The 27,750-nt window shown below is 44.8% G+C and overlaps 65 non-coding genes across 65 annotated transcripts; 21 read left to right on the top strand and 44 right to left on the bottom strand.

Moving 5' to 3' along the window:
- Window positions 1-44: 44 nt before the first annotated feature.
- Trnav-cac (transfer RNA valine (anticodon CAC)) lies at window positions 45-117 on the bottom strand. The gene has a single exon. It is a non-coding gene; the product is annotated as a tRNA-Val (tRNA).
- A 217-nt stretch (window positions 118-334) lies between these two features.
- Window positions 335-407, bottom strand: Trnav-aac (transfer RNA valine (anticodon AAC)). The gene has a single exon. It is a non-coding gene; the product is annotated as a tRNA-Val (tRNA).
- A 548-nt stretch (window positions 408-955) lies between these two features.
- LOC137275172 (small nucleolar RNA U3) lies at window positions 956-1,175 on the top strand. Its single transcript, XR_010956490.1, has one exon. It is a non-coding gene; the product is annotated as a small nucleolar RNA U3 (small nucleolar RNA).
- Window positions 1,176-1,341: 166 nt separating this feature from the next.
- On the bottom strand, window positions 1,342-1,414 carry Trnav-cac (transfer RNA valine (anticodon CAC)). The gene has a single exon. It is a non-coding gene; the product is annotated as a tRNA-Val (tRNA).
- A 217-nt stretch (window positions 1,415-1,631) lies between these two features.
- Window positions 1,632-1,704, bottom strand: Trnav-aac (transfer RNA valine (anticodon AAC)). The gene has a single exon. It is a non-coding gene; the product is annotated as a tRNA-Val (tRNA).
- Window positions 1,705-2,252: 548 nt separating this feature from the next.
- LOC137275171 (small nucleolar RNA U3) lies at window positions 2,253-2,472 on the top strand. Its single transcript, XR_010956489.1, has one exon. It is a non-coding gene; the product is annotated as a small nucleolar RNA U3 (small nucleolar RNA).
- A 166-nt stretch (window positions 2,473-2,638) lies between these two features.
- On the bottom strand, window positions 2,639-2,711 carry Trnav-cac (transfer RNA valine (anticodon CAC)). The gene has a single exon. It is a non-coding gene; the product is annotated as a tRNA-Val (tRNA).
- A 217-nt stretch (window positions 2,712-2,928) lies between these two features.
- Window positions 2,929-3,001, bottom strand: Trnav-aac (transfer RNA valine (anticodon AAC)). Its single transcript has one exon. It is a non-coding gene; the product is annotated as a tRNA-Val (tRNA).
- A 548-nt stretch (window positions 3,002-3,549) lies between these two features.
- LOC137275170 (small nucleolar RNA U3) lies at window positions 3,550-3,769 on the top strand. The gene has a single exon (XR_010956488.1). It is a non-coding gene; the product is annotated as a small nucleolar RNA U3 (small nucleolar RNA).
- Window positions 3,770-3,934: 165 nt separating this feature from the next.
- Trnav-cac (transfer RNA valine (anticodon CAC)) lies at window positions 3,935-4,007 on the bottom strand. The gene has a single exon. It is a non-coding gene; the product is annotated as a tRNA-Val (tRNA).
- A 217-nt stretch (window positions 4,008-4,224) lies between these two features.
- On the bottom strand, window positions 4,225-4,297 carry Trnav-aac (transfer RNA valine (anticodon AAC)). Its single transcript has one exon. It is a non-coding gene; the product is annotated as a tRNA-Val (tRNA).
- Window positions 4,298-4,845: 548 nt separating this feature from the next.
- Window positions 4,846-5,065, top strand: LOC137275168 (small nucleolar RNA U3). The gene has a single exon (XR_010956487.1). It is a non-coding gene; the product is annotated as a small nucleolar RNA U3 (small nucleolar RNA).
- Window positions 5,066-5,231: 166 nt separating this feature from the next.
- Window positions 5,232-5,304, bottom strand: Trnav-cac (transfer RNA valine (anticodon CAC)). Its single transcript has one exon. It is a non-coding gene; the product is annotated as a tRNA-Val (tRNA).
- A 217-nt stretch (window positions 5,305-5,521) lies between these two features.
- Window positions 5,522-5,594, bottom strand: Trnav-aac (transfer RNA valine (anticodon AAC)). The gene has a single exon. It is a non-coding gene; the product is annotated as a tRNA-Val (tRNA).
- A 548-nt stretch (window positions 5,595-6,142) lies between these two features.
- LOC137275166 (small nucleolar RNA U3) lies at window positions 6,143-6,362 on the top strand. Its single transcript, XR_010956485.1, has one exon. It is a non-coding gene; the product is annotated as a small nucleolar RNA U3 (small nucleolar RNA).
- A 166-nt stretch (window positions 6,363-6,528) lies between these two features.
- On the bottom strand, window positions 6,529-6,601 carry Trnav-cac (transfer RNA valine (anticodon CAC)). Its single transcript has one exon. It is a non-coding gene; the product is annotated as a tRNA-Val (tRNA).
- Window positions 6,602-6,818: 217 nt separating this feature from the next.
- On the bottom strand, window positions 6,819-6,891 carry Trnav-aac (transfer RNA valine (anticodon AAC)). Its single transcript has one exon. It is a non-coding gene; the product is annotated as a tRNA-Val (tRNA).
- A 548-nt stretch (window positions 6,892-7,439) lies between these two features.
- LOC137275165 (small nucleolar RNA U3) lies at window positions 7,440-7,659 on the top strand. Its single transcript, XR_010956484.1, has one exon. It is a non-coding gene; the product is annotated as a small nucleolar RNA U3 (small nucleolar RNA).
- Window positions 7,660-7,824: 165 nt separating this feature from the next.
- Window positions 7,825-7,897, bottom strand: Trnav-cac (transfer RNA valine (anticodon CAC)). The gene has a single exon. It is a non-coding gene; the product is annotated as a tRNA-Val (tRNA).
- A 217-nt stretch (window positions 7,898-8,114) lies between these two features.
- Trnav-aac (transfer RNA valine (anticodon AAC)) lies at window positions 8,115-8,187 on the bottom strand. The gene has a single exon. It is a non-coding gene; the product is annotated as a tRNA-Val (tRNA).
- Window positions 8,188-8,735: 548 nt separating this feature from the next.
- On the top strand, window positions 8,736-8,955 carry LOC137275164 (small nucleolar RNA U3). The gene has a single exon (XR_010956483.1). It is a non-coding gene; the product is annotated as a small nucleolar RNA U3 (small nucleolar RNA).
- Window positions 8,956-9,121: 166 nt separating this feature from the next.
- Window positions 9,122-9,194, bottom strand: Trnav-cac (transfer RNA valine (anticodon CAC)). Its single transcript has one exon. It is a non-coding gene; the product is annotated as a tRNA-Val (tRNA).
- Window positions 9,195-9,411: 217 nt separating this feature from the next.
- On the bottom strand, window positions 9,412-9,484 carry Trnav-aac (transfer RNA valine (anticodon AAC)). The gene has a single exon. It is a non-coding gene; the product is annotated as a tRNA-Val (tRNA).
- A 548-nt stretch (window positions 9,485-10,032) lies between these two features.
- LOC137275163 (small nucleolar RNA U3) lies at window positions 10,033-10,252 on the top strand. The gene has a single exon (XR_010956482.1). It is a non-coding gene; the product is annotated as a small nucleolar RNA U3 (small nucleolar RNA).
- A 166-nt stretch (window positions 10,253-10,418) lies between these two features.
- On the bottom strand, window positions 10,419-10,491 carry Trnav-cac (transfer RNA valine (anticodon CAC)). Its single transcript has one exon. It is a non-coding gene; the product is annotated as a tRNA-Val (tRNA).
- Window positions 10,492-10,708: 217 nt separating this feature from the next.
- On the bottom strand, window positions 10,709-10,781 carry Trnav-aac (transfer RNA valine (anticodon AAC)). Its single transcript has one exon. It is a non-coding gene; the product is annotated as a tRNA-Val (tRNA).
- Window positions 10,782-11,329: 548 nt separating this feature from the next.
- Window positions 11,330-11,549, top strand: LOC137275162 (small nucleolar RNA U3). Its single transcript, XR_010956481.1, has one exon. It is a non-coding gene; the product is annotated as a small nucleolar RNA U3 (small nucleolar RNA).
- A 166-nt stretch (window positions 11,550-11,715) lies between these two features.
- Window positions 11,716-11,788, bottom strand: Trnav-cac (transfer RNA valine (anticodon CAC)). Its single transcript has one exon. It is a non-coding gene; the product is annotated as a tRNA-Val (tRNA).
- A 217-nt stretch (window positions 11,789-12,005) lies between these two features.
- Trnav-aac (transfer RNA valine (anticodon AAC)) lies at window positions 12,006-12,078 on the bottom strand. Its single transcript has one exon. It is a non-coding gene; the product is annotated as a tRNA-Val (tRNA).
- Window positions 12,079-12,626: 548 nt separating this feature from the next.
- Window positions 12,627-12,846, top strand: LOC137275160 (small nucleolar RNA U3). The gene has a single exon (XR_010956479.1). It is a non-coding gene; the product is annotated as a small nucleolar RNA U3 (small nucleolar RNA).
- A 166-nt stretch (window positions 12,847-13,012) lies between these two features.
- Trnav-cac (transfer RNA valine (anticodon CAC)) lies at window positions 13,013-13,085 on the bottom strand. The gene has a single exon. It is a non-coding gene; the product is annotated as a tRNA-Val (tRNA).
- A 217-nt stretch (window positions 13,086-13,302) lies between these two features.
- On the bottom strand, window positions 13,303-13,375 carry Trnav-aac (transfer RNA valine (anticodon AAC)). The gene has a single exon. It is a non-coding gene; the product is annotated as a tRNA-Val (tRNA).
- Window positions 13,376-13,923: 548 nt separating this feature from the next.
- Window positions 13,924-14,143, top strand: LOC137275159 (small nucleolar RNA U3). The gene has a single exon (XR_010956478.1). It is a non-coding gene; the product is annotated as a small nucleolar RNA U3 (small nucleolar RNA).
- Window positions 14,144-14,308: 165 nt separating this feature from the next.
- Window positions 14,309-14,381, bottom strand: Trnav-cac (transfer RNA valine (anticodon CAC)). Its single transcript has one exon. It is a non-coding gene; the product is annotated as a tRNA-Val (tRNA).
- A 217-nt stretch (window positions 14,382-14,598) lies between these two features.
- On the bottom strand, window positions 14,599-14,671 carry Trnav-aac (transfer RNA valine (anticodon AAC)). Its single transcript has one exon. It is a non-coding gene; the product is annotated as a tRNA-Val (tRNA).
- Window positions 14,672-15,219: 548 nt separating this feature from the next.
- Window positions 15,220-15,439, top strand: LOC137275158 (small nucleolar RNA U3). Its single transcript, XR_010956477.1, has one exon. It is a non-coding gene; the product is annotated as a small nucleolar RNA U3 (small nucleolar RNA).
- Window positions 15,440-15,605: 166 nt separating this feature from the next.
- Trnav-cac (transfer RNA valine (anticodon CAC)) lies at window positions 15,606-15,678 on the bottom strand. Its single transcript has one exon. It is a non-coding gene; the product is annotated as a tRNA-Val (tRNA).
- Window positions 15,679-15,895: 217 nt separating this feature from the next.
- On the bottom strand, window positions 15,896-15,968 carry Trnav-aac (transfer RNA valine (anticodon AAC)). The gene has a single exon. It is a non-coding gene; the product is annotated as a tRNA-Val (tRNA).
- Window positions 15,969-16,516: 548 nt separating this feature from the next.
- Window positions 16,517-16,736, top strand: LOC137275157 (small nucleolar RNA U3). Its single transcript, XR_010956476.1, has one exon. It is a non-coding gene; the product is annotated as a small nucleolar RNA U3 (small nucleolar RNA).
- Window positions 16,737-16,903: 167 nt separating this feature from the next.
- On the bottom strand, window positions 16,904-16,976 carry Trnav-cac (transfer RNA valine (anticodon CAC)). The gene has a single exon. It is a non-coding gene; the product is annotated as a tRNA-Val (tRNA).
- A 217-nt stretch (window positions 16,977-17,193) lies between these two features.
- On the bottom strand, window positions 17,194-17,266 carry Trnav-aac (transfer RNA valine (anticodon AAC)). The gene has a single exon. It is a non-coding gene; the product is annotated as a tRNA-Val (tRNA).
- Window positions 17,267-17,814: 548 nt separating this feature from the next.
- Window positions 17,815-18,034, top strand: LOC137275156 (small nucleolar RNA U3). The gene has a single exon (XR_010956475.1). It is a non-coding gene; the product is annotated as a small nucleolar RNA U3 (small nucleolar RNA).
- A 166-nt stretch (window positions 18,035-18,200) lies between these two features.
- On the bottom strand, window positions 18,201-18,273 carry Trnav-cac (transfer RNA valine (anticodon CAC)). Its single transcript has one exon. It is a non-coding gene; the product is annotated as a tRNA-Val (tRNA).
- A 217-nt stretch (window positions 18,274-18,490) lies between these two features.
- Window positions 18,491-18,563, bottom strand: Trnav-aac (transfer RNA valine (anticodon AAC)). The gene has a single exon. It is a non-coding gene; the product is annotated as a tRNA-Val (tRNA).
- Window positions 18,564-19,111: 548 nt separating this feature from the next.
- On the top strand, window positions 19,112-19,331 carry LOC137275154 (small nucleolar RNA U3). The gene has a single exon (XR_010956473.1). It is a non-coding gene; the product is annotated as a small nucleolar RNA U3 (small nucleolar RNA).
- A 165-nt stretch (window positions 19,332-19,496) lies between these two features.
- Window positions 19,497-19,569, bottom strand: Trnav-cac (transfer RNA valine (anticodon CAC)). Its single transcript has one exon. It is a non-coding gene; the product is annotated as a tRNA-Val (tRNA).
- Window positions 19,570-19,786: 217 nt separating this feature from the next.
- Window positions 19,787-19,859, bottom strand: Trnav-aac (transfer RNA valine (anticodon AAC)). Its single transcript has one exon. It is a non-coding gene; the product is annotated as a tRNA-Val (tRNA).
- A 548-nt stretch (window positions 19,860-20,407) lies between these two features.
- LOC137275152 (small nucleolar RNA U3) lies at window positions 20,408-20,627 on the top strand. Its single transcript, XR_010956472.1, has one exon. It is a non-coding gene; the product is annotated as a small nucleolar RNA U3 (small nucleolar RNA).
- A 166-nt stretch (window positions 20,628-20,793) lies between these two features.
- On the bottom strand, window positions 20,794-20,866 carry Trnav-cac (transfer RNA valine (anticodon CAC)). Its single transcript has one exon. It is a non-coding gene; the product is annotated as a tRNA-Val (tRNA).
- Window positions 20,867-21,083: 217 nt separating this feature from the next.
- Trnav-aac (transfer RNA valine (anticodon AAC)) lies at window positions 21,084-21,156 on the bottom strand. Its single transcript has one exon. It is a non-coding gene; the product is annotated as a tRNA-Val (tRNA).
- Window positions 21,157-21,704: 548 nt separating this feature from the next.
- Window positions 21,705-21,924, top strand: LOC137275151 (small nucleolar RNA U3). Its single transcript, XR_010956471.1, has one exon. It is a non-coding gene; the product is annotated as a small nucleolar RNA U3 (small nucleolar RNA).
- A 166-nt stretch (window positions 21,925-22,090) lies between these two features.
- On the bottom strand, window positions 22,091-22,163 carry Trnav-cac (transfer RNA valine (anticodon CAC)). The gene has a single exon. It is a non-coding gene; the product is annotated as a tRNA-Val (tRNA).
- Window positions 22,164-22,380: 217 nt separating this feature from the next.
- Window positions 22,381-22,453, bottom strand: Trnav-aac (transfer RNA valine (anticodon AAC)). The gene has a single exon. It is a non-coding gene; the product is annotated as a tRNA-Val (tRNA).
- A 548-nt stretch (window positions 22,454-23,001) lies between these two features.
- LOC137275150 (small nucleolar RNA U3) lies at window positions 23,002-23,221 on the top strand. The gene has a single exon (XR_010956470.1). It is a non-coding gene; the product is annotated as a small nucleolar RNA U3 (small nucleolar RNA).
- Window positions 23,222-23,387: 166 nt separating this feature from the next.
- On the bottom strand, window positions 23,388-23,460 carry Trnav-cac (transfer RNA valine (anticodon CAC)). Its single transcript has one exon. It is a non-coding gene; the product is annotated as a tRNA-Val (tRNA).
- A 217-nt stretch (window positions 23,461-23,677) lies between these two features.
- Window positions 23,678-23,750, bottom strand: Trnav-aac (transfer RNA valine (anticodon AAC)). Its single transcript has one exon. It is a non-coding gene; the product is annotated as a tRNA-Val (tRNA).
- A 548-nt stretch (window positions 23,751-24,298) lies between these two features.
- On the top strand, window positions 24,299-24,518 carry LOC137275149 (small nucleolar RNA U3). The gene has a single exon (XR_010956469.1). It is a non-coding gene; the product is annotated as a small nucleolar RNA U3 (small nucleolar RNA).
- A 166-nt stretch (window positions 24,519-24,684) lies between these two features.
- Window positions 24,685-24,757, bottom strand: Trnav-cac (transfer RNA valine (anticodon CAC)). Its single transcript has one exon. It is a non-coding gene; the product is annotated as a tRNA-Val (tRNA).
- Window positions 24,758-24,974: 217 nt separating this feature from the next.
- Window positions 24,975-25,047, bottom strand: Trnav-aac (transfer RNA valine (anticodon AAC)). The gene has a single exon. It is a non-coding gene; the product is annotated as a tRNA-Val (tRNA).
- Window positions 25,048-25,595: 548 nt separating this feature from the next.
- On the top strand, window positions 25,596-25,815 carry LOC137275148 (small nucleolar RNA U3). Its single transcript, XR_010956468.1, has one exon. It is a non-coding gene; the product is annotated as a small nucleolar RNA U3 (small nucleolar RNA).
- A 165-nt stretch (window positions 25,816-25,980) lies between these two features.
- Window positions 25,981-26,053, bottom strand: Trnav-cac (transfer RNA valine (anticodon CAC)). The gene has a single exon. It is a non-coding gene; the product is annotated as a tRNA-Val (tRNA).
- A 217-nt stretch (window positions 26,054-26,270) lies between these two features.
- On the bottom strand, window positions 26,271-26,343 carry Trnav-aac (transfer RNA valine (anticodon AAC)). The gene has a single exon. It is a non-coding gene; the product is annotated as a tRNA-Val (tRNA).
- A 548-nt stretch (window positions 26,344-26,891) lies between these two features.
- Window positions 26,892-27,111, top strand: LOC137275147 (small nucleolar RNA U3). The gene has a single exon (XR_010956467.1). It is a non-coding gene; the product is annotated as a small nucleolar RNA U3 (small nucleolar RNA).
- Window positions 27,112-27,277: 166 nt separating this feature from the next.
- On the bottom strand, window positions 27,278-27,350 carry Trnav-cac (transfer RNA valine (anticodon CAC)). Its single transcript has one exon. It is a non-coding gene; the product is annotated as a tRNA-Val (tRNA).
- Window positions 27,351-27,567: 217 nt separating this feature from the next.
- On the bottom strand, window positions 27,568-27,640 carry Trnav-aac (transfer RNA valine (anticodon AAC)). Its single transcript has one exon. It is a non-coding gene; the product is annotated as a tRNA-Val (tRNA).
- Between the last annotated feature and the right edge of the window lie 110 nt (window positions 27,641-27,750).

Raw genomic sequence — 27,750 nt, 5'->3', positions numbered from 1 at the left:
AAGAATTGCAAAACGACAATTCATGGAGGTGTAAAAAAAAAGGAAGGTTCAGGCGAGGCTCGAACTCGCGGCCTTCTGCGTGTGAAGCAGACGTGATAACCACTACACCACTGAACCTTAGCTGTCATGGCACACGTATTTGTAATGACCTATACCTGTCGCTGACACTGACACAACACAAGCCGGGGATATGCTGAGGGCCCACGTACATGTTAAAGGGAGAGAAGTAGGAAAGAATTAATCTGTAAGAAGCCCGCTTCACTTGTGGTAGGTTTCAAGTTGAGAAAGAGAGTTGTGCTTATTGCAAGATATAATGCAACCCCAAGAAAAAATAAGGTTCCGGCGAGGCTCGAACTCGCGGCCTTCTGCGTGTTAAGCAGACGTGATAACCACTACACCACGGAACCAGTTGCAAGCCTTTGGAGAAACAAGCTAAATCTCTTCCAGGTGATATAGCTTGAGCATATTCTTCTCTGCTACTTCATTTCCTTACATTAATAAGGTTTGAACATATCCAAAAACACAACTTTGCACAATGGAATCATGAGTCGGAGCTTATATAAAGAGGATTTGGGTGGGGCTAATTAAGGTGTAATGATGTGCGATCACACCAAGTCTCCTTCTGGTTCTTCCAACTTGGATGTTGACACTGGAGCAGTCACAGTCACAATCATACCCACGGTCAATGGGAGATAACCACCAATACGCTGTAATCACAAAACAATTTACATTGAGAAAACACTTGATCAATTGAGATTGCCTGTACTCTATGTGCTTATTTCAGTTAATCACAAACGTGGAATGAATCCGAAGAGCACACAGGTGGCCCTGTCTACGACAGATTGTCGTGCTGGAGATTTTTCCAGACGTGTACCAACAACGATAGGTGCTATTGCATACCACACGGGCGTGTCTTTTGAAAAGAAGTAGGTACAAAATCCGGCCCGCAGTAGTTAAGATCATACTTTTAGGGATCATTTCTATAGTATGCATCGCCATGACTTCAGGTAAAACTGACAGTCTACCAAACCACGAGGACGATAGACAGTCTCTCTTTCTGAGCGCGAAGCCAACCAGGGTGAGTGCCATCTGAGGTTAGTAACCCTGGTTCTTGATGACCGTTCCTCTCAGTCACATGTGGCAGAGATGGAGGGAAGAGAGGCATTCTGAGTGGTTTGGCCAACCCCATTTTCATCTGTCTCAATAAATGCCAGTTAGCAAACCTCATATAACGCTCCCTGAGTCTTATAACGCATTGGATATAGTACACAACTGCTCTGACATCTGTCAGCAAGGAAGAATTGCAAAACGACAATTCATGGAGGTGTAAAAAAAAAAGGAAGGTTCAGGCGAGGCTCGAACTCGCGGCCTTCTGCGTGTGAAGCAGACGTGATAACCACTACACCACTGAACCTTAGCTGTCATGGCACACGTATTTGTAATGACCTATACCTGTCGCTGACACTGACACAACACAAGCCGGGGATATGCTGAGGGCCCACGCACATGTTAAAGGGAGAGAAGTAGGAAAGAATTAATCTGTAAGAAGCCCGCTTCACTTGTGGTAGGTTTCAAGTTGAGAAAGAGAGTTGTGCTTATTGCAAAATATAATGCAACCCCAAGAAAAAATAAGGTTCCGGCGAGGCTCGAACTCGCGGCCTTCTGCGTGTTAAGCAGACGTGATAACCACTACACCACGGAACCAGTTGCAAGCCTTTGGAGAAACAAGCTAAATCTCTTCCAGGTGATATAGCTTGAGCATATTCTTCTCTGCTACTTCATTTCCTTACATTAATAAGGTTTGAACATATCCAAAAACACAACTTTGCACAATGGAATCATGAGTCGGAGCTTATATAAAGAGGATTTGGGTGGGGCTAATTAAGGTGTAATGATGTGCGATCACACCAAGTCTCCTTCTGGTTCTTCCAACTTGGATGTTGACACTGGAGCAGTCACAGTCACAATCATACCCACGGTCAATGGGAGATAACCACCAATACGCTGTAATCACAAAACAATTTACATTGAGAAAACACTTGATCAGTTGAGATTGCCTGTACTCTATGTGCTTTTTTCAGTTAATCACAAACGTGGAATGAATCCGAAGAGCACACAGGTGGCCCTGTCTACGACAGATTGTCGTGCTGGAGATTTTTCCAGACGTGTACCAACAACGATAGGTGCTATTGCATACCACACGGGCGTGCCTTTTGAAAAGAAGTAGGTACAAAATCCGGCCCGCAGTAGTTAAGATCATACTTTTAGGGATCATTTCTATAGTATGCATCGCCATGACTTCAGGTAAAACTGACAGTCTACCAAACCACGAGGACGATAGACAGTCTCTCTTTCTGAGCGCGAAGCCAACCAGGGTGAGTGCCATCTGAGGTTAGTAACCCTGGTTCTTGATGACCGTTCCTCTCAGTCACATGTGGCAGAGATGGAGGGAAGAGAGGCATTCTGAGTGGTTTGGCCAACCCCATTTTCATCTGTCTCAATAAATGCCAGTTAGCAAACCTCATATAACGCTCCCTGAGTCTTATAACGCATTGGATATAGTACACAACTGCTCTGACATCTGTCAGCAAGGAAGAATTGCAAAACGACAATTCATGGAGGTGTAAAAAAAAAAGGAAGGTTCAGGCGAGGCTCGAACTCGCGGCCTTCTGCGTGTGAAGCAGACGTGATAACCACTACACCACTGAACCTTAGCTGTCATGGCACACGTATTTGTAATGACCTATACCTGTCTCTGACACTGACACAACACAAGCCGGGGATATGCTGAGGGCCCACGCACATGTTAAAGGGAGAGAAGTAGGAAAGAATTAATCTGTAAGAAGCCCGCTTCACTTGTGGTAGGTTTCAAGTTGAGAAAGAGAGTTGTGCTTATTGCAAGATATAATGCAACCCCAAGAAAAAATAAGGTTCCGGCGAGGCTCGAACTCGCGGCCTTCTGCGTGTTAAGCAGACGTGATAACCACTACACCACGGAACCAGTTGCAAGCCTTTGGAGAAACAAGCTAAATCTCTTCCAGGTGATATAGCTTGAGCATAGTCTTCTCTGCTACTTCATTTCCTTACATTAATAAGGTTTGAACATATCCAAAAACACAACTTTGCACAATGGAATCATGAGTCGGAGCTTATATAAAGAGGATTTGGGTGGGGCTAATTAAGGTGTAATGATGTGCGATCACACCAAGTCTCCTTCTGGTTCTTCCAACTTGGATGTTGACACTGGAGCAGTCACAGTCACAATCATACCCACGGTCAATGGGAGATAACCACCAATACGCTGTAATCACAAAACAATTTACATTGAGAAAACACTTGATCAGTTGAGATTGCCTGTACTCTATGTGCTTTTTTCAGTTAATCACAAACGTGGAATGAATCCGAAGAGCACACAGGTGGCCCTGTCTACGACAGATTGTCGTGCTGGAGATTTTTCCAGACGTGTACCAACAACGATAGGTGCTATTGCATACCACACGGGCGTGCCTTTTGAAAAGAAGTCGGTACAAAATCCGGCCCGCAGTAGTTAAGATCATACTTTTAGGGATCATTTCTATAGTATGCATCGCCATGACTTCAGGTAAAACTGACAGTCTACCAAACCACGAGGACGATAGACAGTCTCTCTTTCTGAGCGCGAAGCCAACCAGGGTGAGTGCCATCTGAGGTTAGTAACCCTGGTTCTTGATGACCGTTCCTCTCAGTCACATGTGGCAGAGATGGAGGGAAGAGAGGCATTCTGAGTGGTTTGGCCAACCCCATTTTCATCTGTCTCAATAAATGCCAGTTAGCAAACCTCATATAACGCTCCCTGAGTCTTATAACGCATTGGATATAGTACACAACTGCTCTGACATCTGTCAGCAAGGAAGAATTGCAAAACGACAATTCATGGAGGTGTAAAAAAAAAGGAAGGTTCAGGCGAGGCTCGAACTCGCGGCCTTCTGCGTGTGAAGCAGACGTGATAACCACTACACCACTGAACCTTAGCTGTCATGGCACACGTATTTGTAATGACCTATACCTGTCGCTGACACTGACACAACACAAGCCGGGGATATGCTGAGGGCCCACGCACATGTTAAAGGGAGAGAAGTAGGAAAGAATTAATCTGTAAGAAGCCCGCTTCACTTGTGGTAGGTTTCAAGTTGAGAAAGAGAGTTGTGCTTATTGCAAGATATAATGCAACCCCAAGAAAAAATAAGGTTCCGGCGAGGCTCGAACTCGCGGCCTTCTGCGTGTTAAGCAGACGTGATAACCACTACACCACGGAACCAGTTGCAAGCCTTTGGAGAAACAAGCTAAATCTCTTCCAGGTGATATAGCTTGAGCATATTCTTCTCTGCTACTTCATTTCCTTACATTAATAAGGTTTGAACATATCCAAAAACACAACTTAGCACAATGGAATCATGAGTCGGAGCTTATATAAAGAGGATTTGGGTGGGGCTAATTAAGGTGTAATGATGTGCGATCACACCAAGTCTCCTTCTGGTTCTTCCAACTTGGATGTTGACACTGGAGCAGTCACAGTCACAATCATACCCACGGTCAATGGGAGATAACCACCAATACGCTGTAATCACAAAACAATTTACATTGAGAAAACACTTGATCAGTTGAGATTGCCTGTACTCTATGTGCTTTTTTCAGTTAATCACAAACGTGGAATGAATCCGAAGAGCACACAGGTGGCCCTGTCTACGACAGATTGTCGTGCTGGAGATTTTTCCAGACGTGTACCAACAACGATAGGTGCTATTGCATACCACACGGGCGTGCCTTTTGAAAAGAAGTCGGTACAAAATCCGGCCCGCAGTAGTTAAGATCATACTTTTAGGGATCATTTCTATAGTATGCATCGCCATGACTTCAGGTAAAACTGACAGTCTACCAAACCACGAGGACGATAGACAGTCTCTCTTTCTGAGCGCGAAGCCAACCAGGGTGAGTGCCATCTGAGGTTAGTAACCCTGGTTCTTGATGACCGTTCCTCTCAGTCACATGTGGCAGAGATGGAGGGAAGAGAGGCATTCTGAGTGGTTTGGCCAACCCCATTTTCATCTGTCTCAATAAATGCCAGTTAGCAAACCTCATATAACGCTCCCTGAGTCTTATAACGCATTGGATATAGTACACAACTGCTCTGACATCTGTCAGCAAGGAAGAATTGCAAAACGACAATTCATGGAGGTGTAAAAAAAAAAGGAAGGTTCAGGCGAGGCTCGAACTCGCGGCCTTCTGCGTGTGAAGCAGACGTGATAACCACTACACCACTGAACCTTAGCTGTCATGGCACACGTATTTGTAATGACCTATACCTGTCGCTGACACTGACACAACACAAGCCGGGGATATGCTGAGGGCCCACGCACATGTTAAAGGGAGAGAAGTAGGAAAGAATTAATCTGTAAGAAGCCCGCTTCACTTGTGGTAGGTTTCAAGTTGAGAAAGAGAGTTGTGCTTATTGCAAAATATAATGCAACCCCAAGAAAAAATAAGGTTCCGGCGAGGCTCGAACTCGCGGCCTTCTGCGTGTTAAGCAGACGTGATAACCACTACACCACGGAACCAGTTGCAAGCCTTTGGAGAAACAAGCTAAATCTCTTCCAGGTGATATAGCTTGAGCATATTCTTCTCTGCTACTTCATTTCCTTACATTAATAAGGTTTGAACATATCCAAAAACACAACTTTGCACAATGGAATCATGAGTCGGAGCTTATATAAAGAGGATTTGGGTGGGGCTAATTAAGGTGTAATGATGTGCGATCACACCAAGTCTCCTTCTGGTTCTTCCAACTTGGATGTTGACACTGGAGCAGTCACAGTCACAATCATACCCACGGTCAATGGGAGATAACCACCAATACGCTGTAATCACAAAACAATTTACATTGAGAAAACACTTGATCAGTTGAGATTGCCTGTACTCTATGTGCTTTTTTCAGTTAATCACAAACGTGGAATGAATCCGAAGAGCACACAGGTGGCCCTGTCTACGACAGATTGTCGTGCTGGAGATTTTTCCAGACGTGTACCAACAACGATAGGTGCTATTGCATACCACACGGGCGTGCCTTTTGAAAAGAAGTAGGTACAAAATCCGGCCCGCAGTAGTTAAGATCATACTTTTAGGGATCATTTCTATAGTATGCATCGCCATGACTTCAGGTAAAACTGACAGTCTACCAAACCACGAGGACGATAGACAGTCTCTCTTTCTGAGCGCGAAGCCAACCAGGGTGAGTGCCATCTGAGGTTAGTAACCCTGGTTCTTGATGACCGTTCCTCTCAGTCACATGTGGCAGAGATGGAGGGAAGAGAGGCATTCTGAGTGGTTTGGCCAACCCCATTTTCATCTGTCTCAATAAATGCCAGTTAGCAAACCTCATATAACGCTCCCTGAGTCTTATAACGCATTGGATATAGTACACAACTGCTCTGACATCTGTCAGCAAGGAAGAATTGCAAAACGACAATTCATGGAGGTGTAAAAAAAAAAGGAAGGTTCAGGCGAGGCTCGAACTCGCGGCCTTCTGCGTGTGAAGCAGACGTGATAACCACTACACCACTGAACCTTAGCTGTCATGGCACACGTATTTGTAATGACCTATACCTGTCGCTGACACTGACACAACACAAGCCGGGGATATGCTGAGGGCCCACGCACATGTTAAAGGGAGAGAAGTAGGAAAGAATTAATCTGTAAGAAGCCCGCTTCACTTGTGGTAGGTTTCAAGTTGAGAAAGAGAGTTGTGCTTATTGCAAGATATAATGCAACCCCAAGAAAAAATAAGGTTCCGGCGAGGCTCGAACTCGCGGCCTTCTGCGTGTTAAGCAGACGTGATAACCACTACACCACGGAACCAGTTGCAAGCCTTTGGAGAAACAAGCTAAATCTCTTCCAGGTGATATAGCTTGAGCATAGTCTTCTCTGCTACTTCATTTCCTTACATTAATAAGGTTTGAACATATCCAAAAACACAACTTAGCACAATGGAATCATGAGTGGGAGCTTATATAAAGAGGATTTGGGTGGGGCTAATTAAGGTGTAATGATGTGCGATCACACCAAGTCTCCTTCTGGTTCTTCCAACTTGGATGTTGACACTGGAGCAGTCACAGTCACAATCATACCCACGGTCAATGGGAGATAACCACCAATACGCTGTAATCACAAAACAATTTACATTGAGAAAACACTTGATCAATTGAGATTGCCTGTACTCTATGTGCTTATTTCAGTTAATCACAAACGTGGAATGAATCCGAAGAGCACACAGGTGGCCCTGTCTACGACAGATTGTCGTGCTGGAGATTTTTCCAGACGTGTACCAACAACGATAGGTGCTATTGCATACCACACGGGCGTGTCTTTTGAAAAGAAGTAGGTACAAAATCCGGCCCGCAGTAGTTAAGATCATACTTTTAGGGATCATTTCTATAGTATGCATCGCCATGACTTCAGGTAAAACTGACAGTCTACCAAACCACGAGGACGATAGACAGTCTCTCTTTCTGAGCGCGAAGCCAACCAGGGTGAGTGCCATCTGAGGTTAGTAACCCTGGTTCTTGATGACCGTTCCTCTCAGTCACATGTGGCAGAGATGGAGGGAAGAGAGGCATTCTGAGTGGTTTGGCCAACCCCATTTTCATCTGTCTCAATAAATGCCAGTTAGCAAACCTCATATAACGCTCCCTGAGTCTTATAACGCATTGGATATAGTACACAACTGCTCTGACATCTGTCAGCAAGGAAGAATTGCAAAACGACAATTCATGGAGGTGTAAAAAAAAAGGAAGGTTCAGGCGAGGCTCGAACTCGCGGCCTTCTGCGTGTGAAGCAGACGTGATAACCACTACACCACTGAACCTTAGCTGTCATGGCACACGTATTTGTAATGACCTATACCTGTCGCTGACACTGACACAACACAAGCCGGGGATATGCTGAGGGCCCACGCACATGTTAAAGGGAGAGAAGTAGGAAAGAATTAATCTGTAAGAAGCCCGCTTCACTTGTGGTAGGTTTCAAGTTGAGAAAGAGAGTTGTGCTTATTGCAAGATATAATGCAACCCCAAGAAAAAATAAGGTTCCGGCGAGGCTCGAACTCGCGGCCTTCTGCGTGTTAAGCAGACGTGATAACCACTACACCACGGAACCAGTTGCAAGCCTTTGGAGAAACAAGCTAAATCTCTTCCAGGTGATATAGCTTGAGCATATTCTTCTCTGCTACTTCATTTCCTTACATTAATAAGGTTTGAACATATCCAAAAACACAACTTAGCACAATGGAATCATGAGTCGGAGCTTATATAAAGAGGATTTGGGTGGGGCTAATTAAGGTGTAATGATGTGCGATCACACCAAGTCTCCTTCTGGTTCTTCCAACTTGGATGTTGACACTGGAGCAGTCACAGTCACAATCATACCCACGGTCAATGGGAGATAACCACCAATACGCTGTAATCACAAAACAATTTACATTGAGAAAACACTTGATCAGTTGAGATTGCCTGTACTCTATGTGCTTTTTTCAGTTAATCACAAACGTGGAATGAATCCGAAGAGCACACAGGTGGCCCTGTCTACGACAGATTGTCGTGCTGGAGATTTTTCCAGACGTGTACCAACAACGATAGGTGCTATTGCATACCACACGGGCGTGCCTTTTGAAAAGAAGTAGGTACAAAATCCGGCCCGCAGTAGTTAAGATCATACTTTTAGGGATCATTTCTATAGTATGCATCGCCATGACTTCAGGTAAAACTGACAGTCTACCAAACCACGAGGACGATAGACAGTCTCTCTTTCTGAGCGCGAAGCCAACCAGGGTGAGTGCCATCTGAGGTTAGTAACCCTGGTTCTTGATGACCGTTCCTCTCAGTCACATGTGGCAGAGATGGAGGGAAGAGAGGCATTCTGAGTGGTTTGGCCAACCCCATTTTCATCTGTCTCAATAAATGCCAGTTAGCAAACCTCATATAACGCTCCCTGAGTCTTATAACGCATTGGATATAGTACACAACTGCTCTGACATCTGTCAGCAAGGAAGAATTGCAAAACGACAATTCATGGAGGTTTAAAAAAAAAAGGAAGGTTCAGGCGAGGCTCGAACTCGCGGCCTTCTGCGTGTGAAGCAGACGTGATAACCACTACACCACTGAACCTTAGCTGTCATGGCACACGTATTTGTAATGACCTATACCTGTCGCTGACACTGACACAACACAAGCCGGGGATATGCTGAGGGCCCACGCACATGTTAAAGGGAGAGAAGTAGGAAAGAATTAATCTGTAAGAAGCCCGCTTCACTTGTGGTAGGTTTCAAGTTGAGAAAGAGAGTTGTGCTTATTGCAAAATATAATGCAACCCCAAGAAAAAATAAGGTTCCGGCGAGGCTCGAACTCGCGGCCTTCTGCGTGTTAAGCAGACGTGATAACCACTACACCACGGAACCAGTTGCAAGCCTTTGGAGAAACAAGCTAAATCTCTTCCAGGTGATATAGCTTGAGCATATTCTTCTCTGCTACTTCATTTCCTTACATTAATAAGGTTTGAACATATCCAAAAACACAACTTTGCACAATGGAATCATGAGTCGGAGCTTATATAAAGAGGATTTGGGTGGGGCTAATTAAGGTGTAATGATGTGCGATCACACCAAGTCTCCTTCTGGTTCTTCCAACTTGGATGTTGACACTGGAGCAGTCACAGTCACAATCATACCCACGGTCAATGGGAGATAACCACCAATACGCTGTAATCACAAAACAATTTACATTGAGAAAACACTTGATCAGTTGAGATTGCCTGTACTCTATGTGCTTTTTTCAGTTAATCACAAACGTGGAATGAATCCGAAGAGCACACAGGTGGCCCTGTCTACGACAGATTGTCGTGCTGGAGATTTTTCCAGACGTGTACCAACAACGATAGGTGCTATTGCATACCACACGGGCGTGCCTTTTGAAAAGAAGTAGGTACAAAATCCGGCCCGCAGTAGTTAAGATCATACTTTTAGGGATCATTTCTATAGTATGCATCGCCATGACTTCAGGTAAAACTGACAGTCTACCAAACCACGAGGACGATAGACAGTCTCTCTTTCTGAGCGCGAAGCCAACCAGGGTGAGTGCCATCTGAGGTTAGTAACCCTGGTTCTTGATGACCGTTCCTCTCAGTCACATGTGGCAGAGATGGAGGGAAGAGAGGCATTCTGAGTGGTTTGGCCAACCCCATTTTCATCTGTCTCAATAAATGCCAGTTAGCAAACCTCATATAACGCTCCCTGAGTCTTATAACGCATTGGATATAGTACACAACTGCTCTGACATCTGTCAGCAAGGAAGAATTGCAAAACGACAATTCATGGAGGTGTAAAAAAAAAAGGAAGGTTCAGGCGAGGCTCGAACTCGCGGCCTTCTGCGTGTGAAGCAGACGTGATAACCACTACACCACTGAACCTTAGCTGTCATGGCACACGTATTTGTAATGACCTATACCTGTCGCTGACACTGACACAACACAAGCCGGGGATATGCTGAGGGCCCACGCACATGTTAAAGGGAGAGAAGTAGGAAAGAATTAATCTGTAAGAAGCCCGCTTCACTTGTGGTAGGTTTCAAGTTGAGAAAGAGAGTTGTGCTTATTGCAAAATATAATGCAACCCCAAGAAAAAATAAGGTTCCGGCGAGGCTCGAACTCGCGGCCTTCTGCGTGTTAAGCAGACGTGATAACCACTACACCACGGAACCAGTTGCAAGCCTTTGGAGAAACAAGCTAAATCTCTTCCAGGTGATATAGCTTGAGCATAGTCTTCTCTGCTACTTCATTTCCTTACATTAATAAGGTTTGAACATATCCAAAAACACAACTTAGCACAATGGAATCATGAGTGGGAGCTTATATAAAGAGGATTTGGGTGGGGCTAATTAAGGTGTAATGATGTGCGATCACACCAAGTCTCCTTCTGGTTCTTCCAACTTGGATGTTGACACTGGAGCAGTCACAGTCACAATCATACCCACGGTCAATGGGAGATAACCACCAATACGCTGTAATCACAAAACAATTTACATTGAGAAAACACTTGATCAGTTGAGATTGCCTGTACTCTATGTGCTTTTTTCAGTTAATCACAAACGTGGAATGAATCCGAAGAGCACACAGGTGGCCCTGTCTACGACAGATTGTCGTGCTGGAGATTTTTCCAGACGTGTACCAACAACGATAGGTGCTATTGCATACCACACGGGCGTGCCTTTTGAAAAGAAGTAGGTACAAAATCCGGCCCGCAGTAGTTAAGATCATACTTTTAGGGATCATTTCTATAGTATGCATCGCCATGACTTCAGGTAAAACTGACAGTCTACCAAACCACGAGGACGATAGACAGTCTCTCTTTCTGAGCGCGAAGCCAACCAGGGTGAGTGCCATCTGAGGTTAGTAACCCTGGTTCTTGATGACCGTTCCTCTCAGTCACATGTGGCAGAGATGGAGGGAAGAGAGGCATTCTGAGTGGTTTGGCCAACCCCATTTTCATCTGTCTCAATAAATGCCAGTTAGCAAACCTCATATAACGCTCCCTGAGTCTTATAACGCATTGGATATAGTACACAACTGCTCTGACATCTGTCAGCAAGGAAGAATTGCAAAACGACAATTCATGGAGGTTTAAAAAAAAAAGGAAGGTTCAGGCGAGGCTCGAACTCGCGGCCTTCTGCGTGTGAAGCAGACGTGATAACCACTACACCACTGAACCTTAGCTGTCATGGCACACGTATTTGTAATGACCTATACCTGTCGCTGACACTGACACAACACAAGCCGGGGATATGCTGAGGGCCCACGCACATGTTAAAGGGAGAGAAGTAGGAAAGAATTAATCTGTAAGAAGCCCGCTTCACTTGTGGTAGGTTTCAAGTTGAGAAAGAGAGTTGTGCTTATTGCAAAATATAATGCAACCCCAAGAAAAAATAAGGTTCCGGCGAGGCTCGAACTCGCGGCCTTCTGCGTGTTAAGCAGACGTGATAACCACTACACCACGGAACCAGTTGCAAGCCTTTGGAGAAACAAGCTAAATCTCTTCCAGGTGATATAGCTTGAGCATATTCTTCTCTGCTACTTCATTTCCTTACATTAATAAGGTTTGAACATATCCAAAAACACAACTTTGCACAATGGAATCATGAGTCGGAGCTTATATAAAGAGGATTTGGGTGGGGCTAATTAAGGTGTAATGATGTGCGATCACACCAAGTCTCCTTCTGGTTCTTCCAACTTGGATGTTGACACTGGAGCAGTCACAGTCACAATCATACCCACGGTCAATGGGAGATAACCACCAATACGCTGTAATCACAAAACAATTTACATTGAGAAAACACTTGATCAGTTGAGATTGCCTGTACTCTATGTGCTTTTTTCAGTTAATCACAAACGTGGAATGAATCCGAAGAGCACACAGGTGGCCCTGTCTACGACAGATTGTCGTGCTGGAGATTTTTCCAGACGTGTACCAACAACGATAGGTGCTATTGCATACCACACGGGCGTGCCTTTTGAAAAGAAGTAGGTACAAAATCCGGCCCGCAGTAGTTAAGATCATACTTTTAGGGATCATTTCTATAGTATGCATCGCCATGACTTCAGGTAAAACTGACAGTCTACCAAACCACGAGGACGATAGACAGTCTCTCTTTCTGAGCGCGAAGCCAACCAGGGTGAGTGCCATCTGAGGTTAGTAACCCTGGTTCTTGATGACCGTTCCTCTCAGTCACATGTGGCAGAGATGGAGGGAAGAGAGGCATTCTGAGTGGTTTGGCCAACCCCATTTTCATCTGTCTCAATAAATGCCAGTTAGCAAACCTCATATAACGCTCCCTGAGTCTTATAACGCATTGGATATAGTACACAACTGCTCTGACATCTGTCAGCAAGGAAGAATTGCAAAACGACAATTCATGGAGGTGTAAAAAAAAAAGGAAGGTTCAGGCGAGGCTCGAACTCGCGGCCTTCTGCGTGTGAAGCAGACGTGATAACCACTACACCACTGAACCTTAGCTGTCATGGCACACGTATTTGTAATGACCTATACCTGTCGCTGACACTGACACAACACAAGCCGGGGATATGCTGAGGGCCCACGCACATGTTAAAGGGAGAGAAGTAGGAAAGAATTAATCTGTAAGAAGCCCGCTTCACTTGTGGTAGGTTTCAAGTTGAGAAAGAGAGTTGTGCTTATTGCAAAATATAATGCAACCCCAAGAAAAAATAAGGTTCCGGCGAGGCTCGAACTCGCGGCCTTCTGCGTGTTAAGCAGACTTGATAACCACTACACCACGGAACCAGTTGCAAGCCTTTGGAGAAACAAGCTAAATCTCTTCCAGGTGATATAGCTTGAGCATAGTCTTCTCTGCTACTTCATTTCCTTACATTAATAAGGTTTGAACATATCCAAAAACACAACTTAGCACAATGGAATCATGAGTGGGAGCTTATATAAAGAGGATTTGGGTGGGGCTAATTAAGGTGTAATGATGTGCGATCACACCAAGTCTCCTTCTGGTTCTTCCAACTTGGATGTTGACACTGGAGCAGTCACAGTCACAATCATACCCACGGTCAATGGGAGATAACCACCAATACGCTGTAATCACAAAACAATTTACATTGAGAAAACACTTGATCAGTTGAGATTGCCTGTACTCTATGTGCTTTTTTCAGTTAATCACAAACGTGGAATGAATCCGAAGAGCACACAGGTGGCCCTGTCTACGACAGATTGTCGTGCTGGAGATTTTTCCAGACGTGTACCAACAACGATAGGTGCTATTGCATACCACACGGGCGTGCCTTTTGAAAAGAAGTAGGTACAAAATCCGGCCCGCAGTAGTTAAGATCATACTTTTAGGGATCATTTCTATAGTATGCATCGCCATGACTTCAGGTAAAACTGACAGTCTACCAAACCACGAGGACGATAGACAGTCTCTCTTTCTGAGCGCGAAGCCAACCAGGGTGAGTGCCATCTGAGGTTAGTAACCCTGGTTCTTGATGACCGTTCCTCTCAGTCACATGTGGCAGAGATGGAGGGAAGAGAGGCATTCTGAGTGGTTTGGCCAACCCCATTTTCATCTGTCTCAATAAATGCCAGTTAGCAAACCTCATATAACGCTCCCTGAGTCTTATAACGCATTGGATATAGTACACAACTGCTCTGACATCTGTCAGCAAGGAAGAATTGCAAAACGACAATTCATGGAGGTGTAAAAAAAAAGGAAGGTTCAGGCGAGGCTCGAACTCGCGGCCTTCTGCGTGTGAAGCAGACGTGATAACCACTACACCACTGAACCTTAGCTGTCATGGCACACGTATTTGTAATGACCTATACCTGTCGCTGACACTGACACAACACAAGCCGGGGATATGCTGAGGGCCCACGCACATGTTAAAGGGAGAGAAGTAGGAAAGAATTAATCTGTAAGAAGCCCGCTTCACTTGTGGTAGGTTTCAAGTTGAGAAAGAGAGTTGTGCTTATTGCAAGATATAATGCAACCCCAAGAAAAAATAAGGTTCCGGCGAGGCTCGAACTCGCGGCCTTCTGCGTGTTAAGCAGACGTGATAACCACTACACCACGGAACCAGTTGCAAGCCTTTGGAGAAACAAGCTAAATCTCTTCCAGGTGATATAGCTTGAGCATATTCTTCTCTGCTACTTCATTTCCTTACATTAATAAGGTTTGAACATATCCAAAAACACAACTTTGCACAATGGAATCATGAGTCGGAGCTTATATAAAGAGGATTTGGGTGGGGCTAATTAAGGTGTAATGATGTGCGATCACACCAAGTCTCCTTCTGGTTCTTCCAACTTGGATGTTGACACTGGAGCAGTCACAGTCACAATCATACCCACGGTCAATGGGAGATAACCACCAATACGCTGTAATCACAAAACAATTTACATTGAGAAAACACTTGATCAGTTGAGATTGCCTGTACTCTATGTGCTTTTTTCAGTTAATCACAAACGTGGAATGAATCCGAAGAGCACACAGGTGGCCCTGTCTACGACAGATTGTCGTGCTGGAGATTTTTCCAGACGTGTACCAACAACGATAGGTGCTATTGCATACCACACGGGCGTGCCTTTTGAAAAGAAGTCGGTACAAAATCCGGCCCGCAGTAGTTAAGATCATACTTTTAGGGATCATTTCTATAGTATGCATCGCCATGACTTCAGGTAAAACTGACAGTCTACCAAACCACGAGGACGATAGACAGTCTCTCTTTCTGAGCGCGAAGCCAACCAGGGTGAGTGCCATCTGAGGTTAGTAACCCTGGTTCTTGATGACCGTTCCTCTCAGTCACATGTGGCAGAGATGGAGGGAAGAGAGGCATTCTGAGTGGTTTGGCCAACCCCATTTTCATCTGTCTCAATAAATGCCAGTTAGCAAACCTCATATAACGCTCCCTGAGTCTTATAACGCATTGGATATAGTACACAACTGCTCTGACATCTGTCAGCAAGGAAGAATTGCAAAACGACAATTCATGGAGGTGTAAAAAAAAAAGGAAGGTTCAGGCGAGGCTCGAACTCGCGGCCTTCTGCGTGTGAAGCAGACGTGATAACCACTACACCACTGAACCTTAGCTGTCATGGCACACGTATTTGTAATGACCTATACCTGTCGCTGACACTGACACAACACAAGCCGGGGATATGCTGAGGGCCCACGTACATGTTAAAGGGAGAGAAGTAGGAAAGAATTAATCTGTAAGAAGCCCGCTTCACTTGTGGTAGGTTTCAAGTTGAGAAAGAGAGTTGTGCTTATTGCAAGATATAATGCAACCCCAAGAAAAAATAAGGTTCCGGCGAGGCTCGAACTCGCGGCCTTCTGCGTGTTAAGCAGACGTGATAACCACTACACCACGGAACCAGTTGCAAGCCTTTGGAGAAACAAGCTAAATCTCTTCCAGGTGATATAGCTTGAGCATAGTCTTCTCTGCTACTTCATTTCCTTACATTAATAAGGTTTGAACATATCCAAAAACACAACTTTGCACAATGGAATCATGAGTGGGAGCTTATATAAAGAGGATTTGGGTGGGGCTAATTAAGGTGTAATGATGTGCGATCACACCAAGTCTCCTTCTGGTTCTTCCAACTTGGATGTTGACACTGGAGCAGTCACAGTCACAATCATACCCACGGTCAATGGGAGATAACCACCAATACGCTGTAATCACAAAACAATTTACATTGAGAAAACACTTGATCAGTTGAGATTGCCTGTACTCTATGTGCTTTTTTCAGTTAATCACAAACGTGGAATGAATCCGAAGAGCACACAGGTGGCCCTGTCTACGACAGATTGTCGTGCTGGAGATTTTTCCAGACGTGTACCAACAACGATAGGTGCTATTGCATACCACACGGGCGTGCCTTTTGAAAAGAAGTAGGTACAAAATCCGGCCCGCAGTAGTTAAGATCATACTTTTAGGGATCATTTCTATAGTATGCATCGCCATGACTTCAGGTAAAACTGACAGTCTACCAAACCACGAGGACGATAGACAGTCTCTCTTTCTGAGCGCGAAGCCAACCAGGGTGAGTGCCATCTGAGGTTAGTAACCCTGGTTCTTGATGACCGTTCCTCTCAGTCACATGTGGCAGAGATGGAGGGAAGAGAGGCATTCTGAGTGGTTTGGCCAACCCCATTTTCATCTGTCTCAATAAATGCCAGTTAGCAAACCTCATATAACGCTCCCTGAGTCTTATAACGCATTGGATATAGTACACAACTGCTCTGACATCTGTCAGCAAGGAAGAATTGCAAAACGACAATTCATGGAGGTGTAAAAAAAAAAAGGAAGGTTCAGGCGAGGCTCGAACTCGCGGCCTTCTGCGTGTGAAGCAGACGTGATAACCACTACACCAATGAACCTTAGCTGTCATGGCACACGTATTTGTAATGACCTATACCTGTCGCTGACACTGACACAACACAAGCCGGGGATATGCTGAGGGCCCACGTACATGTTAAAGGGAGAGAAGTAGGAAAGAATTAATCTGTAAGAAGCCCGCTTCACTTGTGGTAGGTTTCAAGTTGAGAAAGAGAGTTGTGCTTATTGCAAGATATAATGCAACCCCAAGAAAAAATAAGGTTCCGGCGAGGCTCGAACTCGCGGCCTTCTGCGTGTTAAGCAGACGTGATAACCACTACACCACGGAACCAGTTGCAAGCCTTTGGAGAAACAAGCTAAATCTCTTCCAGGTGATATAGCTTGAGCATAGTCTTCTCTGCTACTTCATTTCCTTACATTAATAAGGTTTGAACATATCCAAAAACACAACTTAGCACAATGGAATCATGAGTGGGAGCTTATATAAAGAGGATTTGGGTGGGGCTAATTAAGGTGTAATGATGTGCGATCACACCAAGTCTCCTTCTGGTTCTTCCAACTTGGATGTTGACACTGGAGCAGTCACAGTCACAATCATACCCACGGTCAATGGGAGATAACCACCAATACGCTGTAATCACAAAACAATTTACATTGAGAAAACACTTGATCAGTTGAGATTGCCTGTACTCTATGTGCTTTTTTCAGTTAATCACAAACGTGGAATGAATCCGAAGAGCACACAGGTGGCCCTGTCTACGACAGATTGTCGTGCTGGAGATTTTTCCAGACGTGTACCAACAACGATAGGTGCTATTGCATACCACACGGGCGTGCCTTTTGAAAAGAAGTAGGTACAAAATCCGGCCCGCAGTAGTTAAGATCATACTTTTAGGGATCATTTCTATAGTATGCATCGCCATGACTTCAGGTAAAACTGACAGTCTACCAAACCACGAGGACGATAGACAGTCTCTCTTTCTGAGCGCGAAGCCAACCAGGGTGAGTGCCATCTGAGGTTAGTAACCCTGGTTCTTGATGACCGTTCCTCTCAGTCACATGTGGCAGAGATGGAGGGAAGAGAGGCATTCTGAGTGGTTTGGCCAACCCCATTTTCATCTGTCTCAATAAATGCCAGTTAGCAAACCTCATATAACGCTCCCTGAGTCTTATAACGCATTGGATATAGTACACAACTGCTCTGACATCTGTCAGCAAGGAAGAATTGCAAAACGACAATTCATGGAGGTGTAAAAAAAAAAGGAAGGTTCAGGCGAGGCTCGAACTCGCGGCCTTCTGCGTGTGAAGCAGACGTGATAACCACTACACCACTGAACCTTAGCTGTCATGGCACACGTATTTGTAATGACCTATACCTGTCGCTGACACTGACACAACACAAGCCGGGGATATGCTGAGGGCCCACGTACATGTTAAAGGGAGAGAAGTAGGAAAGAATTAATCTGTAAGAAGCCCGCTTCACTTGTGGTAGGTTTCAAGTTGAGAAAGAGAGTTGTGCTTATTGCAAGATATAATGCAACCCCAAGAAAAAATAAGGTTCCGGCGAGGCTCGAACTCGCGGCCTTCTGCGTGTTAAGCAGACGTGATAACCACTACACCACGGAACCAGTTGCAAGCCTTTGGAGAAACAAGCTAAATCTCTTCCAGGTGATATAGCTTGAGCATAGTCTTCTCTGCTACTTCATTTCCTTACATTAATAAGGTTTGAACATATCCAAAAACACAACTTAGCACAATGGAATCATAAGTCGGAGCTTATATAAAGAGGATTTGGGTGGGGCTAATTAAGGTGTAATGATGTGCGATCACACCAAGTCTCCTTCTGGTTCTTCCAACTTGGATGTTGACACTGGAGCAGTCACAGTCACAATCATACCCACGGTCAATGGGAGATAACCACCAATACGCTGTAATCACAAAACAATTTACATTGAGAAAACACTTGATCAGTTGAGATTGCCTGTACTCTATGTGCTTTTTTCAGTTAATCACAAACGTGGAATGAATCCGAAGAGCACACAGGTGGCCCTGTCTACGACAGATTGTCGTGCTGGAGATTTTTCCAGACGTGTACCAACAACGATAGGTGCTATTGCATACCACACGGGCGTGCCTTTTGAAAAGAAGTAGGTACAAAATCCGGCCCGCAGTAGTTAAGATCATACTTTTAGGGATCATTTCTATAGTATGCATCGCCATGACTTCAGGTAAAACTGACAGTCTACCAAACCACGAGGACGATAGACAGTCTCTCTTTCTGAGCGCGAAGCCAACCAGGGTGAGTGCCATCTGAGGTTAGTAACCCTGGTTCTTGATGACCGTTCCTCTCAGTCACATGTGGCAGAGATGGAGGGAAGAGAGGCATTCTGAGTGGTTTGGCCAACCCCATTTTCATCTGTCTCAATAAATGCCAGTTAGCAAACCTCATATAACGCTCCCTGAGTCTTATAACGCATTGGATATAGTACACAACTGCTCTGACATCTGTCAGCAAGGAAGAATTGCAAAACGACAATTCATGGAGGTGTAAAAACAAAGGAAGGTTCAGGCGAGGCTCGAACTCGCGGCCTTCTGCGTGTGAAGCAGACGTGATAACCACTACACCACTGAACCTTAGCTGTCATGGCACACGTATTTGTAATGACCTATACCTGTCGCTGACACTGACACAACACAAGCCGGGGATATGCTGAGGGCCCACGTACATGTTAAAGGGAGAGAAGTAGGAAAGAATTAATCTGTAAGAAGCCCGCTTCACTTGTGGTAGGTTTCAAGTTGAGAAAGAGAGTTGTGCTTATTGCAAGATATAATGCAACCCCAAGAAAAAATAAGGTTCCGGCGAGGCTCGAACTCGCGGCCTTCTGCGTGTTAAGCAGACGTGATAACCACTACACCACGGAACCAGTTGCAAGCCTTTGGAGAAACAAGCTAAATCTCTTCCAGGTGATATAGCTTGAGCATAGTCTTCTCTGCTACTTCATTTCCTTACATTAATAAGGTTTGAACATATCCAAAAACACAACTTAGCACAATGGAATCATGAGTGGGAGCTTATATAAAGAGGATTTGGGTGGGGCTAATTAAGGTGTAATGATGTGCGATCACACCAAGTCTCCTTCTGGTTCTTCCAACTTGGATGTTGACACTGGAGCAGTCACAGTCACAATCATACCCACGGTCAATGGGAGATAACCACCAATACGCTGTAATCACAAAACAATTTACATTGAGAAAACACTTGATCAGTTGAGATTGCCTGTACTCTATGTGCTTTTTTCAGTTAATCACAAACGTGGAATGAATCCGAAGAGCACACAGGTGGCCCTGTCTACGACAGATTGTCGTGCTGGAGATTTTTCCAGACGTGTACCAACAACGATAGGTGCTATTGCATACCACACGGGCGTGCCTTTTGAAAAGAAGTAGGTACAAAATCCGGCCCGCAGTAGTTAAGATCATACTTTTAGGGATCATTTCTATAGTATGCATCGCCATGACTTCAGGTAAAACTGACAGTCTACCAAACCACGAGGACGATAGACAGTCTCTCTTTCTGAGCGCGAAGCCAACCAGGGTGAGTGCCATCTGAGGTTAGTAACCCTGGTTCTTGATGACCGTTCCTCTCAGTCACATGTGGCAGAGATGGAGGGAAGAGAGGCATTCTGAGTGGTTTGGCCAACCCCATTTTCATCTGTCTCAATAAATGCCAGTTAGCAAACCTCATATAACGCTCCCTGAGTCTTATAACGCATTGGATATAGTACACAACTGCTCTGACATCTGTCAGCAAGGAAGAATTGCAAAACGACAATTCATGGAGGTGTAAAAAAAAAAGGAAGGTTCAGGCGAGGCTCGAACTCGCGGCCTTCTGCGTGTGAAGCAGACGTGATAACCACTACACCACTGAACCTTAGCTGTCATGGCACACGTATTTGTAATGACCTATACCTGTCGCTGACACTGACACAACACAAGCCGGGGATATGCTGAGGGCCCACGTACATGTTAAAGGGAGAGAAGTAGGAAAGAATTAATCTGTAAGAAGCCCGCTTCACTTGTGGTAGGTTTCAAGTTGAGAAAGAGAGTTGTGCTTATTGCAAGATATAATGCAACCCCAAGAAAAAATAAGGTTCCGGCGAGGCTCGAACTCGCGGCCTTCTGCGTGTTAAGCAGACGTGATAACCACTACACCACGGAACCAGTTGCAAGCCTTTGGAGAAACAAGCTAAATCTCTTCCAGGTGATATAGCTTGAGCATAGTCTTCTCTGCTACTTCATTTCCTTACATTAATAAGGTTTGAACATATCCAAAAACACAACTTAGCACAATGGAATCATGAGTGGGAGCTTATATAAAGAGGATTTGGGTGGGGCTAATTAAGGTGTAATGATGTGCGATCACACCAAGTCTCCTTCTGGTTCTTCCAACTTGGATGTTGACACTGGAGCAGTCACAGTCACAATCATACCCACGGTCAATGGGAGATAACCACCAATACGCTGTAATCACAAAACAATTTACATTGAGAAAACACTTGATCAGTTGAGATTGCCTGTACTCTATGTGCTTTTTTCAGTTAATCACAAACGTGGAATGAATCCGAAGAGCACACAGGTGGCCCTGTCTACGACAGATTGTCGTGCTGGAGATTTTTCCAGACGTGTACCAACAACGATAGGTGCTATTGCATACCACACGGGCGTGCCTTTTGAAAAGAAGTAGGTACAAAATCCGGCCCGCAGTAGTTAAGATCATACTTTTAGGGATCATTTCTATAGTATGCATCGCCATGACTTCAGGTAAAACTGACAGTCTACCAAACCACGAGGACGATAGACAGTCTCTCTTTCTGAGCGCGAAGCCAACCAGGGTGAGTGCCATCTGAGGTTAGTAACCCTGGTTCTTGATGACCGTTCCTCTCAGTCACATGTGGCAGAGATGGAGGGAAGAGAGGCATTCTGAGTGGTTTGGCCAACCCCATTTTCATCTGTCTCAATAAATGCCAGTTAGCAAACCTCATATAACGCTCCCTGAGTCTTATAACGCATTGGATATAGTACACAACTGCTCTGACATCTGTCAGCAAGGAAGAATTGCAAAACGACAATTCATGGAGGTGTAAAAAAAAAAGGAAGGATCAGGCGAGGCTCGAACTCGCGGCCTTCTGCGTGTGAAGCAGACGTGATAACCACTACACCACTGAACCTTAGCTGTCATGGCACACGTATTTGTAATGACCTATACCTGTCGCTGACACTGACACAACACAAGCCGGGGATATGCTGAGGGCCCACGTACATGTTAAAGGGAGAGAAGTAGGAAAGAATTAATCTGTAAGAAGCCCGCTTCACTTGTGGTAGGTTTCAAGTTGAGAAAGAGAGTTGTGCTTATTGCAAGATATAATGCAACCCCAAGAAAAAATAAGGTTCCGGCGAGGCTCGAACTCGCGGCCTTCTGCGTGTTAAGCAGACGTGATAACCACTACACCACGGAACCAGTTGCAAGCCTTTGGAGAAACAAGCTAAATCTCTTCCAGGTGATATAGCTTGAGCATAGTCTTCTCTGCTACTTCATTTCCTTACATTAATAAGGTTTGAACATATCCAAAAACACAACTTAGCACAATGGAATCATAAGTCGGAGCTTATATAAAGAGGATTTGGGTGGGGCTAATTAAGGTGTAATGATGTGCGATCACACCAAGTCTCCTTCTGGTTCTTCCAACTTGGATGTTGACACTGGAGCAGTCACAGTCACAATCATACCCACGGTCAATGGGAGATAACCACCAATACGCTGTAATCACAAAACAATTTACATTGAGAAAACACTTGATCAGTTGAGATTGCCTGTACTCTATGTGCTTTTTTCAGTTAATCACAAACGTGGAATGAATCCGAAGAGCACACAGGTGGCCCTGTCTACGACAGATTGTCGTGCTGGAGATTTTTCCAGACGTGTACCAACAACGATAGGTGCTATTGCATACCACACGGGCGTGCCTTTTGAAAAGAAGTAGGTACAAAATCCGGCCCGCAGTAGTTAAGATCATACTTTTAGGGATCATTTCTATAGTATGCATCGCCATGACTTCAGGTAAAACTGACAGTCTACCAAACCACGAGGACGATAGACAGTCTCTCTTTCTGAGCGCGAAGCCAACCAGGGTGAGTGCCATCTGAGGTTAGTAACCCTGGTTCTTGATGACCGTTCCTCTCAGTCACATGTGGCAGAGATGGAGGGAAGAGAGGCATTCTGAGTGGTTTGGCCAACCCCATTTTCATCTGTCTCAATAAATGCCAGTTAGCAAACCTCATATAACGCTCCCTGAGTCTTATAACGCATTGGATATAGTACACAACTGCTCTGACATCTGTCAGCAAGGAAGAATTGCAAAACGACAATTCATGGAGGTGTAAAAAAAAAAGGAAGGTTCAGGCGAGGCTCGAACTCGCGGCCTTCTGCGTGTGAAGCAGACGTGATAACCACTACACCACTGAACCTTAGCTGTCATGGCACACGTATTTGTAATGACCTATACCTGTCGCTGACACTGACACAACACAAGCCGGGGATATGCTGAGGGCCCACGTACATGTTAAAGGGAGAGAAGTAGGAAAGAATTAATCTGTAAGAAGCCCGCTTCACTTGTGGTAGGTTTCAAGTTGAGAAAGAGAGTTGTGCTTATTGCAAGATATAATGCAACCCCAAGAAAAAATAAGGTTCCGGCGAGGCTCGAACTCGCGGCCTTCTGCGTGTTAAGCAGACGTGATAACCACTACACCACGGAACCAGTTGCAAGCCTTTGGAGAAACAAGCTAAATCTCTTCCAGGTGATATAGCTTGAGCATAGTCTTCTCTGCTACTTCATTTCCTTACATTAATAAGGTTTGAACATATCCAAAAACACAACTTAGCACAATGGAATCATAAGTCGGAGCTTATATAAAGAGGATTTGGGTGGGGCTAATTAAGGTGTAATGATGTGCGATCACACCAAGTCTCCTTCTGGTTCTTCCAACTTGGATGTTGACACTGGAGCAGTCACAGTCACAATCATACCCACGGTCAATGGGAGATAACCACCAATACGCTGTAATCACAAAACAATTTACATTGAGAAAACACTTGATCAGTTGAGATTGCCTGTACTCTATGTGCTTTTTTCAGTTAATCACAAACGTGGAATGAATCCGAAGAGCACACAGGTGGCCCTGTCTACGACAGATTGTCGTGCTGGAGATTTTTCCAGACGTGTACCAACAACGATAGGTGCTATTGCATACCACACGGGCGTGCCTTTTGAAAAGAAGTAGGTACAAAATCCGGCCCGCAGTAGTTAAGATCATACTTTTAGGGATCATTTCTATAGTATGCATCGCCATGACTTCAGGTAAAACTGACAGTCTACCAAACCACGAGGACGATAGACAGTCTCTCTTTCTGAGCGCGAAGCCAACCAGGGTGAGTGCCATCTGAGGTTAGTAACCCTGGTTCTTGATGACCGTTCCTCTCAGTCACATGTGGCAGAGATGGAGGGAAGAGAGGCATTCTGAGTGGTTTGGCCAACCCCATTTTCATCTGTCTCAATAAATGCCAGTTAGCAAACCTCATATAACGCTCCCTGAGTCTTATAACGCATTGGATATAGTACACAACTGCTCTGACATCTGTCAGCAAGGAAGAATTGCAAAACGACAATTCATGGAGGTGTAAAAAAAAAAGGAAGGTTCAGGCGAGGCTCGAACTCGCGGCCTTCTGCGTGTGAAGCAGACGTGATAACCACTACACCACTGAACCTTAGCTGTCATGGCACACGTATTTGTAATGACCTATACCTGTCGCTGACACTGACACAACACAAGCCGGGGATATGCTGAGGGCCCACGTACATGTTAAAGGGAGAGAAGTAGGAAAGAATTAATCTGTAAGAAGCCCGCTTCACTTGTGGTAGGTTTCAAGTTGAGAAAGAGAGTTGTGCTTATTGCAAGATATAATGCAACCCCAAGAAAAAATAAGGTTCCGGCGAGGCTCGAACTCGCGGCCTTCTGCGTGTTAAGCAGACGTGATAACCACTACACCACGGAACCAGTTGCAAGCCTTTGGAGAAACAAGCTAAATCTCTTCCAGGTGATATAGCTTGAGCATAGTCTTCTCTGCTACTTCATTTCCTTACATTAATAAGGTTTGAACATATCCAAAAACACAACTTAGCACAATGGAATCATGAGTGGGAGCTTATATAAAGAGGATTTGGGTGGGGCTAATTAAGGTGTAATGATGTGCGATCACACCAAGTCTCCTTCTGGTTCTTCCAACTTGGATGTTGACACTGGAGCAGTCACAGTCACAATCATACCCACGGTCAATGGGAGATAACCACCAATACGCTGTAATCACAAAACAATTTACATTGAGAAAACACTTGATCAGTTGAGATTGCCTGTACTCTATGTGCTTTTTTCAGTTAATCACAAACGTGGAATGAATCCGAAGAGCACACAGGTGGCCCTGTCTACGACAGATTGTCGTGCTGGAGATTTTTCCAGACGTGTACCAACAACGATAGGTGCTATTGCATACCACACGGGCGTGCCTTTTGAAAAGAAGTAGGTACAAAATCCGGCCCGCAGTAGTTAAGATCATACTTTTAGGGATCATTTCTATAGTATGCATCGCCATGACTTCAGGTAAAACTGACAGTCTACCAAACCACGAGGACGATAGACAGTCTCTCTTTCTGAGCGCGAAGCCAACCAGGGTGAGTGCCATCTGAGGTTAGTAACCCTGGTTCTTGATGACCGTTCCTCTCAGTCACATGTGGCAGAGATGGAGGGAAGAGAGGCATTCTGAGTGGTTTGGCCAACCCCATTTTCATCTGTCTCAATAAATGCCAGTTAGCAAACCTCATATAACGCTCCCTGAGTCTTATAACGCATTGGATATAGTACACAACTGCTCTGACATCTGTCAGCAAGGAAGAATTGCAAAACGACAATTCATGGAGGTGTAAAAAGAAAGGAAGGTTCAGGCGAGGCTCGAACTCGCGGCCTTCTGCGTGTGAAGCAGACGTGATAACCACTACACCACTGAACCTTAGCTGTCATGGCACACGTATTTGTAATGACCTATACCTGTCGCTGACACTGACACAACACAAGCCGGGGATATGCTGAGGGCCCACGTACATGTTAAAGGGAGAGAAGTAGGAAAGAATTAATCTGTAAGAAGCCCGCTTCACTTGTGGTAGGTTTCAAGTTGAGAAAGAGAGTTGTGCTTATTGCAAGATATAATGCAACCCCAAGAAAAAATAAGGTTCCGGCGAGGCTCGAACTCGCGGCCTTCTGCGTGTTAAGCAGACGTGATAACCACTACACCACGGAACCAGTTGCAAGCCTTTGGAGAAACAAGCTAAATCTCTTCCAGGTGATATAGCTTGAGCATAGTCTTCTCTGCTACTTCATTTCCTTACATTAATAAGGTTTGAACATATCCAAAAACACAACTTAGCACAATGGAATCATGAGTGGGAGCTTATATAAAGAGGATTTGGGTGGGGCTAATTAAGGTGTAATGATGTGCGATCACACCAAGTCTCCTTCTGGTTCTTCCAACTTGGATGTTGACACTGGAGCAGTCACAGTCACAATCATACCCACGGTCAATGGGAGATAACCACCAATACGCTGTAATCACAAAACAATTTACATTGAGAAAACACTTGATCAGTTGAGATTGCCTGTACTCTATGTGCTTTTTTCAGTTAATCACAAACGTGGAATGAATCCGAAGAGCACACAGGTGGCCCTGTCTACGACAGATTGTCGTGCTGGAGATTTTTCCAGACGTGTACCAACAACGATAGGTGCTATTGCATACCACACGGGCGTGCCTTTTGAAAAGAAGTAGGTACAAAATCCGGCCCGCAGTAGTTAAGATCATACTTTTAGGGATCATTTCTATAGTATGCATCGCCATGACTTCAGGTAAAACTGACAGTCTACCAAACCACGAGGACGATAGACAGTCTCTCTTTCTGAGCGCGAAGCCAACCAGGGTGAGTGCCATCTGAGGTTAGTAACCCTGGTTCTTGATGACCGTTCCTCTCAGTCACATGTGGCAGAGATGGAGGGAAGAGAGGCATTCTGAGTGGTTTGGCCAACCCCATTTTCATCTGTCTCAATAAATGCCAGTTAGCAAACCTCATATAACGCTCCCTGAGTCTTATAACGCATTGGATATAGTACACAACTGCTCTGACATCTGTCAGCAAGGAAGAATTGCAAAACGACAATTCATGGAGGTGTAAAAAAAAAAGGAAGGATCAGGCGAGGCTCGAACTCGCGGCCTTCTGCGTGTGAAGCAGACGTGATAACCACTACACCACTGAACCTTAGCTGTCATGGCACACGTATTTGTAATGACCTATACCTGTCGCTGACACTGACACAACACAAGCCGGGGATATGCTGAGGGCCCACGTACATGTTAAAGGGAGAGAAGTAGGAAAGAATTAATCTGTAAGAAGCCCGCTTCACTTGTGGTAGGTTTCAAGTTGAGAAAGAGAGTTGTGCTTATTGCAAGATATAATGCAACCCCAAGAAAAAATAAGGTTCCGGCGAGGCTCGAACTCGCGGCCTTCTGCGTGTTAAGCAGACGTGATAACCACTACACCACGGAACCAGTTGCAAGCCTTTGGAGAAACAAGCTAAATCTCTTCCAGGTGATATAGCTTGAGCATAGTCTTCTCTGCTACTTCATTTCCTTACATTAATAAGGTTTGAACATATCCA

Source organism: Haliotis asinina, chromosome 2, assembly GCF_037392515.1.
Source record: "Haliotis asinina isolate JCU_RB_2024 chromosome 2, JCU_Hal_asi_v2, whole genome shotgun sequence".
NCBI classification, from domain to species: Eukaryota; Metazoa; Mollusca; class Gastropoda; order Lepetellida; family Haliotidae; genus Haliotis; species Haliotis asinina.
The sequence above is the reverse complement of the archived record's forward strand: the minus strand, read 5'-3'. Positions and strand labels throughout refer to the sequence as shown.